The sequence below is a fragment of the Gracilinanus agilis genome, chromosome 5 (genome assembly GCF_016433145.1).
Source record: "Gracilinanus agilis isolate LMUSP501 chromosome 5, AgileGrace, whole genome shotgun sequence".
NCBI classification, from domain to species: Eukaryota; Metazoa; Chordata; class Mammalia; order Didelphimorphia; family Didelphidae; genus Gracilinanus; species Gracilinanus agilis.
Genome location: NC_058134.1, coordinates 192,103,557 through 192,117,468, shown reverse-complemented (window position 1 = coordinate 192,117,468; position 13,912 = coordinate 192,103,557).

The window sequence follows — 13,912 nt, the reverse complement described above, 5'->3', positions numbered from 1 at the left end:
AATTAAAATGACGAATCAAGTCCTGATTTATATGTGCACCTAGAATCGGTGGTAGGTATGCCTAGAAGATTCATATTAGAGGTGAGGGTTCCCCTAGGTGTTATACTTTGTTATAAGGGAGCATTTAATGTGGGGATTGAGGGATATGTTGGTAATAACTGGTTTAAAAAGTTATTGGTGAAACATTAAAAACAAACTAGGATTATTAGATTACTGTGAGCTCACTTTAGGTCAGAAGTCTGAAATGGCAGCTAAAAAAGCTAATGCAATTTTAGACCAAACTGAGAGAGGCATAATATTCAAAGACTAGGGGAATGAACTGGAGACATTTAGCTTGGAGATAAGATGATTTAGAGAAGGACTGACAATTGTTTTCAGGTACTCGAAGGGCCAAGGGATTGAATTTATTCTGCTACAGAACAGAGGGTGAATCTGAGATCAGTGAGATGAAATTGATAAGATGCAAATTTAGGCTCGATATTGGGAAAGATTTCCTAGCAGCTAAAGGAATCCTAAAATGGAATCATTGCCTCAGGAAGTAGAGAGTCCTCTCTCAATAAAGTTTTTGAAGCAAAGGCTGGATAACTACTTGCTTGATTGTATTTTAGAGGGATTCTTTTAGTAGTATGGATTGCATTAGTTGTCATCTGAGTTGTCATCCCTTTCTATTTGGACATTATGTGATTTTATTGATTGGCATCTCTCAGACTTAGTCTTTTCCATATTTCTGAGGACACTTTAAAAACTCTATGGAGGTGGAGGTAGTTCGCAGTTTGGTTCTGTGAAATGAAAATGAAATCAAGTTTGCTTTTTTATGTATCTTATTTCTCTTTCACTTGTTTCCTCACCAACTGGCGAGTGGCCAACTTTATCAGAGCTGAAACATCAGACAGCTAGAGGAGAGCTTCTCAGTTGATAAATATTTGATTTACAAGGTATTGAGAGGTTTAAAGAAATAGAAGGGGTTTTTGCCTAATGGGAGTTGTGTTTAATATAGTGAGGGAGATAACCAATAACCAGGTCTGTTTTTCTTTCCCGTGGCCTAACTTTATCAGCCTTGTTACACTCCAGATTGCATTGAGCTCAGCTGACAAGTAAGCAAAACCAAGGAGGACTGGGACATGCTGCACCCTTCTTCTCTACAACCTGTGATAAATATTGTATGGCTGAGCTGTACTGGGAAAAAAAATGATTGATCCTTTCTTAGTGATATAGATATGTTTCTGTATTTGCTATATGCAGAATGCATGGTTGTGGGGGATGAGGGGAAAGGGGAGGAGTGAAAAAATATACTAGAATTTCCAATAGCAATGTGAAGGGTAGGCTAGGAATCTTAGCATATTAAGGATGAATTTTATCCCTAATTTCTTGGATTTTATTGAGTCTGCTTCTTTTAGCCTTTATTTCTCATCACAGATATTATAGGCAAACATAGAAAAGTTAAAAGGAGATAACTACAATAACAAATGCTCATATATCTGGTGTGTTAAAGACCATAGGATCATAAATCTTGAGTTAGAAGGGACCATCTAGTCCTCATTTTACAAATGAGGAATCTAAGTCAAAGGGAGTTAAATGATTTATCCAAGGTCATACAAGGAGCAAGCAGTAGAGATCAAATTTGAACACGTATACTCTGATTTCAGAGTGAGTACTCTTTCTAGACCTATGGTAGTTTCTTCACAACATCCTGGTATTATAGTTTGTATAAGAATTACTATCTTCATTTTATAGGTAAGGAAATGAAGGCTAGGAGAGCTTAAATTAATTGTTCAAGTTCATACAATAAGTAAGTAGTTGAATTGTAGGACTTTTGATTCATGTTCTTTCTTATATCACCCATTGCCTTTCAAGTCTAGGAGGTGATACCTGAGATGAACATGGAAAGGAGTTTCATGGGGCAAAGGTGAAGAAGGTGAATATTATAGACATGAGGCACAGCCTATGGAAAGGCATGGAGGTGGTAGATGGGATGCTGGATATTGGAAATGGTTACGTAGTCCATTGGGCCAGAATATGGAGTACTTGAGTAGGATTAATATTCACTCAGTCTAGAAATATAGGTAGGAGCCAGGTTATGAAGGCTTCTAAATGCCAATTCCTTGAAGTAACAGGGAGCTGCCATATAAGATAACTAACTAGTATTACCAATGAATATAAAGTCTTAGGCAAACAAAACTGAAAACCATAGAGGCACAGGTTGAAAAACTTTAAAAACCTTGCTTTTGGCCATTGAAAGCAACAAATTCAGAAGAGGGCAGAAAATGATAGGAATACGAGAGGTATGGCCTGTTGTGAGTGGGACAAAGGATCTGTTAGTATGTTCTATATAAGGACAGAGACTTTTGTTTATGTCCATACCTCTAGTGCTAATAGTGCTCTAAGGTAGGTGCTTAATGAATGGCTTGCGATTCAGAGTACTGTTAGTCTCTAGTTAAAGAAGGCACAAAAATCATGAAAGATTCCTTTCTCCCAAAAAGCTTATCTCTAGTTCACATACACAAGTATGTATATATGTAAAAAAGAATTATCTTATAAAAGACGTCATAAATTTGTAAGGGAAGTAAAAATATCTACTATTTATATTCAATATCCAGTGCCTATGCCAGATCAAAAAAAAGGCAAGGTCAGGTCATTTCCCCAAAAAAGGGATCAGGGGAGCCTTTCCGTTAAGGTGACATATAACCTAGGTCTTGAAGGAAAGATAAGAATTCAATAGTTAGTATGGGATAGGAAGAGGGCAGTTTATGAGTCAGTCAACATGGCAAAGCTTGGACTACTATAAGATTTAAATTTAGGGTTTTATGCTAAATATGAGTTATAAAGTAATATTGTGGTCACTGATTTTAAAATATTATAGCTTAAGTAAAATGACTTTACATAGAGGTGGAAAGAGTGAAAGTAAAAAATTGTAGATAAAGAGCCAGATTCTAACAAGCCTACCAGCGCTTCTCTGGTGAAATCAGTCTCAGCCTCAGCAGGGCTCCCCCAAGTTTCTTGTCTCCATGTGGATTTCCTGGGAATCCTCATCCAGAAGTCCCGGTGGTGACTTCAGCCAGAGTTCCACCAACTCAGCCTTCTCCAAAGCCAAGGCAGGAATCACTGCCACTCATCTAGCAAGCCCACACAGGTTCCAGGGAAAAGAATCTCCTCAAGCCAAGGCAGGGATCTCAGCCACTCACTACAAACACCAGGAAGGAAAGACCCCCTAACCAGGGGTCGGCAACCTTTTTGGCAGTGAGAGCCATAAACGCCACATTTTAAAAAATGTAATTTCATGAGAGCTGTACAGTGCTCACAGTGCGGCTCCTGTAACAGTACCTGAAAAAAAATCGACTTTATGGCTCCTGCAGAAAGAGCCATACGTTGCTGACCCCTGATCTAGACCACGCTGGTCTCTTCGTTTATGTTCCTCTTTTCCCTGTCACTTCCTGTCACCCCCCCCCACCCCCCTTTTTGACAGAAACCAGTGGTAGTCTTTCAATTTGCCTGGCACTGCCCAGGGTGGGGTAGTGGCCTTTGGAGATATGAGCTTACTCTCTAGTAAGTGACTTGTGAACTCTTACTTAGTGTTAAGTAGGGGTACTTTAAGTTCTTGATTTGATTAGCTAAAAATAGGCAAGGGTAGAGTTAATCCTTATCTTCAGTCTTAGAATCAATACTGTGTATTGGTTCCAAAGCAGAAAAGCTGTAAGGGCTAGGCAAATAGGGGTTAAATGACTTGCTCAGGGTCACACAACTAGGAAGTGAGATAGAAAACTTGTGTGGAAGTAGAAGATGAAGCAAGACAGAGTGGAATAATGGATTGCTACACCGAAATAAAAAACAAAAATAAAAACAAGTATCCTCTAGACAATGATGTAATACGCATGCCAGTTGTGTAACAAACCAGGGACCAAGGCTCTTGGGTAGCCAAGGACATTGACCATTTGGTTTTTATCCCATTAAGGTAGGATTTGGAGGGAGTAATAAACAGCACGAAATGATTATGACACTAGGTTTCTTTTATTTTTACTGGTGAAGGATATTTGAAAACAATCAGGTGAGAGGTAAAGAGAAATTCTTTTAGTCAGGTAGCAGTGGGGAGGACAAGTAAACTTGTGACTTAAAAGAAGATGACTTACAAGCAGTTGAAACTTAGCTTCACCAAATAATAATTAAAAACCAAAATGAAGCCACTTAAACTTTTTTTTAATATTACAGAATAGAAAGCCAATCTTGGAGTCTATAATACCTGGGTTCAAATCCTGCTTTTCTCCTATAATAATGGAATCTAGGGTAAATCACCGAGCCTCTCAGGACCAAAAACCACTCAGCTGGGTTTTCTTGTAAAGGAGGCAGGTTGGTGTAGTAGAAGAAAACACGACACATTGAAAAGCTAGAAGTCAAAAGGCTTGGTTCTAGTGTTAGCTCTGCTATTTAGTAGCTACAAGACCTTAAATAAGAAAAAGAATGGGAACTGGACCTGTGATTTAATTAGTATTGGGAACACCCAGCTGAGGAGACTCTTTATCAATATAATTCATTACATTGCACTTTACTATCTTAGAAACCCATTATGTATCAGAGATGGTGCTTGAATCCACATCTAGCCATCATGCCACACTGCTTATAGGTGAGTAACAGCAATGGCTCACATTTCCATGAGGTGGTGCAGTAGATAGCATGCTCAGCCTGGAGTCAGAAAAACTCTTCATGAGTTCATAATTGACTCAGGTACTTACTAGCTGTGTGACCCTGGGTAAGTCACTGAACCCTGCCTCAGTTTCCTCATCTGTAAAATAAGCTAGAGAAGGAAATGGCAAAGCACTTCAGTATATTTGCCAAGAAGACCCCAAATGGGGTCACAGAGAGTTGGCCATAACTGCAAACTGGATACATTTGCATTCTGGTTTATAAAGCGTTTTCCTTTGAAATATCCCTGTGAAGTATATAAGGGTCATGAGGGCTGAAATTGTTTTGTTTCTGCCTTAGTGAAGTAAATGTTTTTGGGTTTGGATGGAATTAAAGTAAGTAGTACAAATATAATCATCTACCTTACAAATGAGGAAACTGGCTCAGTATTAACGACTTGCTCAGTCAAACAATTAATAGTGTTGAAGCTGAGCCTCGAACACTAATCTACTGATTCCAAATCTTGGATTATTCCCACTTAATTTCTCTGAGCCTGAATTTCCTCATCCATAAGAGTGATAATACTACCTACCCTATTCTCTTTAAAATATGGTTGTGAAGCTTATATATGGAGCAATATATATGAAAATGGTTTATAAATATTAACCATTATGTAAATATGGGTTTTCCTTAGTTATTGTTTCCACATTTTGTCTTGTCTCCCAATTAGGTTGTAAACTCATGGACAGCAGAGGCCAACTCTTACTCTTCTTTGGTATCCACAACAAATTCTAAAATAGTGCCAAATGAATGCATAAAAGAAAAACCATTTATGTAGTTGCTCAAATACTTACAAAGTTCCAAGCATTGAGAAGAGCTCTGGGGAATCCAAGTAAAAAAAGTGATACAGGCAGGATCTGCCTTTGAAGAGCTTACCTTCTGGCAATTTTTAATTTTTTGTATATGAGTTATTCAGTGTCTGTCCAAGTCTGGGAAGTTTGTGGAGAGCCAGCCCTGTACTATCTGCTAGAATCTCCAGAGGCATTTTTGAAAGGGAGCCTGGAGCCCTCTGAGCCATGGTCATGAATGCCATCATGTTCCTTAACCTACCAGGCTTTCAATTTTAGTGACTATTGAGAGCAGACTTCCTCTAGGTGCTGTTGTCTCTGCTTCATGGGTGTTCCTGAATTCTCCTAAAAGTTCCACTATTATGGGACAGAAACAGGATTTGAACCCAGGTATTATAGACTCCAAGACTGGTTCTCTGTTCTGTAATATTAAAAATAGCTTAAGTGACTTCACTTTGGTTTTTAATTATTATTTACTGAAGCTAAATTTCAACTGCTTGTAAGTCATCTGTTTTTTAAGTCCCATATTTACTCATCCTCCCCACCATTATCTGACCAAAACAAAGTAAAGGTGATTTAAAGAGGTACCCAGCATTTTATTCAACATGCTCTCAGTCAAACAGGAATCACATCTCCTGCCATACTAGTAGCCCACAGCAATACCATCTTGGGACTGTTTAGGGTTACATAAATGAGTACATGAAAAAAATCCAAAACAAATATAAGATGATTCGTCTGTATAGGTTGAGGGAAAGTAGATGGGGTGCTGAGAAGGTCAGGAGAGGCCATGGCAGGTATGTGGAAGGGCCACATCATAACCATAATATTGCTGGGCTACTGCTGTAGTATCTGTCTTCCTGCCACCCAGCTCTTCCTTGTGGCTCCAAGAAGTTGTAGTATACAATGGCCACACTATCTTGGCAGGCAAGCTAGATCAGGTTGAAGGTATGACATGTCTCACACCTGTCAGTAAGATGGTGGGGTGGCTACACCAGGCATGTGAAGGCTTACCCTTAGTGGGATGAGTGGATGAGAACAATTTGTTCCAATGGCCATGAAGGCAGCAGAACTGGGCAGTTTGGAGCTCTCAGGGCTTAGCTAGACACTCAAAAAGCCAAGGTTAGGGACACCACTGACTTCTGGGCCATCACAGATTGTTTTTTGTCTTGCCACTGGACTTTGATGATTCTGGAAGAGAGAGTTATTCTGATGACTTTGTGCAACTCTACCTGGCTTAAATCCAATTTATGCAGAAGTCAAAAGACATCACCAGGGCTGTCATTGGGATCTTCTTTGGGGATGAAGGACAACCATCATTACCACCACTATCATTACTACTAGCACTAATACTACCACAACCACCACCATCTGCTCTTCTTTCCTAGACAAATAATATCTACCTGAGGCTGCTCTATCGGTCCTATAGTCAATGCTGGCCTTTTCCAGGGAAAAACAACTCCACTGAACATCTACTTGTAGCTTCTGGCTTTGGTTATAGTCCTTAGCTAGAACAACATCTATTTATGAGTTGATTCTGCCATATGTTTTTTAGTTTAATACCAACAGACTTTTTGTCCAGCTTTTTTAGAAAGCAACCATAAGAACAGCTTTTGATGGGGGAGGACACCCTTTCTAGTGATTTTCTTTAAGAAATAATCTGTCTTTTCTTTCATAGTCTTGGCAAAACAGACCTCATTTCCAGAAGCAAATTTTTTGGCTCAGGTTGCTTTTAAAACTAGGATTTTCCTCAGGCCTACTGTCTTTAGGCTAAATTTATTTTCTGAACCATATTTCTTGGTCACTGAAGCTTGGATCTCCACCAATCTATCTTTAGACAGAAATTCTTTATGCTTTTCTGTAATATTCCAATAAGGATCCTATTCCTGCAAATTCATTTCTTGGAAACTGCCAAAAAAATCCCATGAAATTGGGTGGGTCTGATTACTTAAAGTTGCTTTTGGGCAACAAAACAGGTTTGTATTTACTATGTGGATGAATCCATTCCATTATAAAGCCAAGCCAAGGGGACAAGGATTTTGTTCAACAGGTCAGCAAGCATTTATTAATTGCTTCTCTTATGCTAGGTGCTGTGCTAAATTTTAGGGATACCAAAGAAAGACAATCATGGTGCCTGTTCTCAAGGAGCTCATAGTCTCAAGGAACTCATATTTAAGAAATTAGATGTAATTCCTGAGGAAAGGCACTAATGTTAAGAGGGATCAGAAAAAGTTTCTTGAATAAAGTGATATTTTTAGCTAAGATTTGAAGAAAAGTCAGGAAACAGATGAAGAAGGAGAGAATTCTAAGCATGGGTGATAATCAAAATTCCAATTCGGAGATGGAGATATTCCTGGTATTGCTAGCTTTTCATAGGTATATGTGGGAGAAAAGTCTATTCAGTCTATGAAGCAAGCCTTAGAAGAGTAGTATAAGTATGTTTCATATCTAGACAAACCATATTAATGGTGAAAATAGCTTTCATGAAATTTACATTGGATACCTTCCATGATGATCTTGATTCTTCTGAATCATCATTAAGGTTTCTGTTGTAACCAGTTATCAAGACATATGGGAAATGAAGCAGCAGCACACTGACAGGCGAGGAAACTTTGTCTAATGGTTTAGTATACTGGGGATTAGTGTCTTCTGCTTTGTGAAGTTAGTCAAATACTGCCAAGTAACAACATCTCAGAGACAATGAGAATCTGAGTCAGTCATCTCTTTCCATTTCATAAAGGTTTATTTAGAAATCCAGAGTTGACTAATCTGTGTATATCTTTTATATATATATATGTTTTCTCTTATTTGCATCCTTCTTCAGACTCTATGGTACTTGAAGACAGGATCTATTTTTGCTTTCCTTATGTACTCACTGCTTATTACAATGCAGTCTGGGATATAGTAAGCTCTTAATATTTTTTTTATCATGAAAAATTCGATTCTCCTTTTCTCTTTCATCTTACCTGAGAAAGAGAGAGAAAAAAGTCTTTATTAAAATATGTATAGTTAAGCAAAATAAAGTCCGCATGTCATGTCAAAAGATATATCTCAAATGATAAGCAAGATGATTTCAGAAAAAGCTTGAAAGATCTGCAGGAAATGATGCAGTGCAAAATAAACAAAACTGGGAGAATATTATACACAACAATAGCAGTATTGAACTATGATTAAATGAAAAATTGACTACTCTCAGCAATGCAGTGATCTGGGAAAATCCTGAAAGACTTATGGTAAGGAACACTGTCCATCTCCAGAGAAAGAACTGTTGGAATCATCTTTCACATCAGTGTATTAATGGTTTATTTTGGGGTTTTGGTTATCTATGATTGTGCTCTTACAACAATGACCAATATGGAAGTATGTTTTACATGACAATAAAAATAAATTAAAAACAGAGGGCAATCATGTGGGGGGGGAGGGGAAAGGTACATCTCAGTCTGTATTGTAAGTTTCTCATCCCTCTATCAAGAGGTCAATATTACATTTTATCATGAGTTCTCTGGAATTGTGGCTGGCCACTGTGTTGATCAGATTTTCTAAGTCTTTCAAAGTTGTTTGTCTTTACAATATTATTGTTACTGTATATAAATTACTTTCTTGGTTCTGATCACATCACTCTGCCTCAGTTCATATAAGTTTCCCCATTTTCTTTGAAATCATTCCCTTCATCATTCTTACAGCACAATTATATTCCATTATCTTCATATGCCATAATTTGTTCAGCCGTGCCTTAGATCTTTGCACTGAAAAAAAAAAAGTTGTTATAAAATATTTTTGTATATTCTTAGCTTGAGTTTGTTTTATCTAAGACTAATCCTTCCCTTGATCTATCCCCTCTCTTAGTTTTCTTTTACCCTTCTCTTTCCCTGTTGTTTAACTTTTGAGTGAAATGTTTTCCAGTACCAACTCTCTGTGTGTGTTTTCCCACTTTTGGCCAGTTCAGATGAGAGTTAGGATCAAGTGTCATTCCATTGGTGCTAAGTCTTTTCATTTGTGACTCCAGTTGGGGTTTTCTTGGCAGAGATACTGGAGTGATTTGCCATTTTCTTCTTCAGTTAATTTTATAGATAAGAAAACTGAGGTAAACATGGTTAAGTGACTTACTCAATGTCACACAGCTAGGTAGTGGCTGAAACTAGATTTGAATTCAGTTTTCCCTAAGTCCAGGTGCAGTATTCTATCCATAGGGACACTTATTTGCCTTACTTATTCCTCTTTGTATAACCACTACCTGTATACTTCAAGTATATGGCACAATTTTCTCCATCCTTTCTCTACCCTTTCCCTCCCTGGTGCATTCTTCTTCTCCTTTCTTCCATACTTCATTTAATACATTCATTTCTTTCAACAAAAAATCTATTTTTTATCCATAGAATTATACCCAATTTTACTGGGTAAATTAGTCTTGGTTACAAGTCTATATTCTTTGCCTTGTGGAATATTGTATTCCAAACTCTGCCCTTTTATATTGGTAGTCCTTAAATCATATGTAATCCTGACTGTAGCTACTTGGTATTTGAATTCTTTTTTTCTGACTATTTGTAGTATTTCTTCTTAGATATGGAGACTGAATTTTGGGTATAATGTTCCTAGTAGTTTTCATTTTTATTTCAGGAGGTAATAATTTTATTCTTTCTATTTCTACTTTGCTCTCTGATTCTAAGGTCTCTGGTCAGGTTTCTTTTATGGTTTCTTGAAACAGCATGTCTAGATAATTTTTTGGGGTGGGTCTGGCTTTCAATTAATCATTGATTTTTAGGTTATCTTTCCTTGATTTCTTTTTCAATTTAGGTTTATTGTGGCAGGTTTTTTGATTGATTTTTATGAGATTTTTAAACTTTTTCTTCTATTTTTCACCCTTTTCAATTTATCTTAATATTTCTTGTTATCTAATGGAGTCTTCTATTTGATTCATTCCAATTTTTCGGGAGTTTTGTTGCTTGTGTAAGGTTTTGTATCTCTTGAGCCAGTTTTCCTTTCCCATTCTTCCTTCTATAGTACTCATTTTTCCCACAATGTTTTTCTCTAGTTCTTCCTTATAATTTACTTTAAAAAATTTTAACTTTAAAAGAAAACAAAATAAAAGTTCATGGTCACTTCTTCCAGGAATTCTAACTGAATTTATATCCAAGTGTTATATTGCTTTGATAATAAATTTTTTTGGAGTCATTACTTCCTTCTGGGTAATGTCTTGAGTGTCCTTGCCATCATAAGAGCATTTTATAATGGGATTCTTTTTGTGTGGGTGTAAATGTTACTGGCTACAACATAGTATAAGAAAATAATGTTAATAACTAGATCTCTCCAATTAGGAAAACAAATTCCCCACCGGTAGAGCTCTTCAAACAGAGGCCAAGGGGCCATCTGTTATCAGTGTTAAGGGAATTTGTTTCTTGGAAGAAGGCAACTAGGTGATCCACAAGATCCTTTATACTCTGAGATTCTATATTAAATTAATCTGTCAAATAGATAATCTAATAAGTATGGTAATCCACTGCAAAGACACTATAAGTAGAAATCTAAGTAATAAACTTATGATAGCCAAGTTCCCAATTTAAGTCCAATTGCACTTGATTTGGAGTATGGATGTGATTCAAAGTTCTGCTGTGTGACTTTGGAGAAGTCTCTTCCTCTCTTGGCATTAGTTTTCTCATTTGTGAAATTAAGGGGTTAAACTAGATAAGGTCTAAGGTTTCTGTCAGCTCAAAAGAAAATCTTGATCTTTAAGTATGGAATTTCAAGCACTAGCTAGGGGATAGTGGAAGACTATAATTTGAGAAAGGGAGTCTAATTTACCCTGCTTTAAATCATGCCAGGAACTCATAATCTACTCTGCTTATTGGCAATTACAACTTGTTAGAGTTCAGAGGTGTTTGAATTGTACAAGAATGTATGAGTTGTACTTCTTACATTTCATATCAGGGACTCAACCTCAGGTCACTTATTTATTTGTTTGTTTATTTTCTTTAAAAAATAAAATGACAATTCTCAGGCAAGATCTTACTTAAATTAAATGAAGTAATCATCCATAAGGGGGCTACAAATAGAGCCCCAATTTACGAACTGATGATAGCTATTTAAAGGAATAGTGCAATTTTGTTTTTTAGCTGTGGCTAATTATTCATTGGGATGACTGAAGGATATTTAGAAGGATGAGTAGACAGTCTGGGTGGGTTCAGCCTCCTATCATTAACTCATCCAGTTCTCTCCAGGCTATGACACCTTGTTTTAATCTACCTTTGCAATGCAAAATTAAAGGCCAATTACCCAGCAACCAAATACAAGAGAGCTCTAAAGGATAACTGGAGAGTTATATAAAAGGTTTACTAATCAGTCTAACTAATTGTAAAGAGGAGTAAATAATTTTTATGAGTGTCTGAACTATAATTAAATACAAATAATCAACTTGGAGATTTCCATCATTTTTGTAGTGTGTTCTCTAAGGCAGTGAAAGTTTTCCCTGGAGGGAACAGAATACAGTTTCAGGTAAATTAAACCCATATGAAAAAAAAAGGGCATAATATAAACCAGGAAATTGGGGATGTAAAGTCTCCTGGGAAGTAGCTGAAAGAATTCCTGAGATCAAGAAGAGGTAGCAGGAGCTTTAGAGGATTAAAGAAGAGGCAAATTAAATAAAGGAGAAAGATTTAATAAACAGGAAATAGAGGAGTAGAATGGGGAGGAGGGAAGATACAAGAAGAGATCATATCACTAATATCCTAGGATAAAGTCCAGTAAAAAATAGTGAGCAACTATTCATTTAATTCCAGTAAAGATTTTTTTTTTTATTGAATAGTAAACAAATATTTCTCACTTAGTGTCCTTGGCTAATACCACCTAAGTCATGGCACTTGCAAAATATATAAATAATTTCAAGAAGGTTTAGGTTGTGGATTCTTAAATTTGTATTTTGTGTGTGTGTGTGTGTGTGTGTGTGTGTGTGTGTGTGTGTGCCTGCACATTATGGATAAGCTTGATGATCTCAGAATAATGCTTTTAAGTGCATAAAATAAAATACAAAGGATTTCAAAGAAAACCAATTATGTCAAAATACATTTATAAATACACATGTTAAATGTGTATTTATATTTGTGTCTGTATGTGTAGTTTATGGATCCCAGATAAGGAACACTGGATTAGATAAACTAATGGATAAAAGAGCATCAACTATTTTGCTAGGGAAGGGAGGCATGTTAGGCATTAGATATTACAGATTTACCAAATCTTAGAGCTACAGTAGTACTTCTGAGGCATTCTAATACTGAACCAAGATTCCCTCTATAACATTCCTAATACTCTTGAAGACAGAGACAATTTAACCTCTTTTCTCCAGGGCCTTACTTACAAAGTGCCTGCAATATAGGAAGCACTTACTACATTCTCATTAGTTAATTGATTGATCACCTAAATTCCAATTGAAGACCTTAAATGATGATGATGAGCAAACTTCTTCTAGAAGCAGCCCATTCCACTTACAGAGAACCACTGAATCTCTTAGATATAAAGTTCAACTCAGCTCAACCAAGATCTGCACCAGAACCCCCTTTAGAGTGTATATGAGACGCAATCAGCCAGCCTGTATTTCAAGATCACCAGTGGAAGAGTTTTGATCATTAAGTTTTTCCTAGAAACAAGCCTGTCTGGCTCTTTGCAGCTTCCACTCCACTACAGACAGAATTGCAGTTAGTCCTTGGGATGGAATCCCAAGTCTCTAAACTTAGTACCAGAGAAAGTAGGCAAATAGCCCTCCTAGGGATGGATTTCCTCTTCCACAAAGAGGGGTATTTGTGTGTGTTTTGGATTATGACTTTTAAAGTTCCTTCAGGTTCTAAATATATGATCCTTTGATCTCAAATCTAATCTCTGTTCCATAGATAGCCCTTTAAATATTTGAAGAAGGTTTCATGTCCCCATTTAAGTCTTCTTCTGGAAAAGATATATAGATCCAGTTCATCCAATTCATTTATTCAACATATACATGTTAATGAGATACCTATGGTATGCTACAAATATGTTATATTCTAAGAATACAGAAATTTAAAAAAATAATTCCTTCTCTCAAGGAGCTTACGTTCTTTAAAAAAAAAACAAACCAAAAAACCCTTACCTTCTGTCTTAGAATCATACTGCGTATTGGTTCTAAGGCAGAAAAGCAGTGAGAATTAGGCAATAACTCGCCCAGAGTCATACAACTAGGAAGTGCCTGAGGTGATATTTTGACCCAGGACCTCCCATCTATGGGCCTGGTTCTCAATTCACTGAGTCACCCAGCTGCCCAGAAGGAGCTTATATTCTAATGAGGATATAAACTATAAACAAATAATAACAAGATGATTTGAGGAGAGGGAAAACACTAATTGGTGACTAGAACAAAGGTTCTTATGAAAAGATTTTAAGTCCAAACTTGAATAGGGAAAAAATTACATCTGTTTTTCACTAAGAGAGAAATA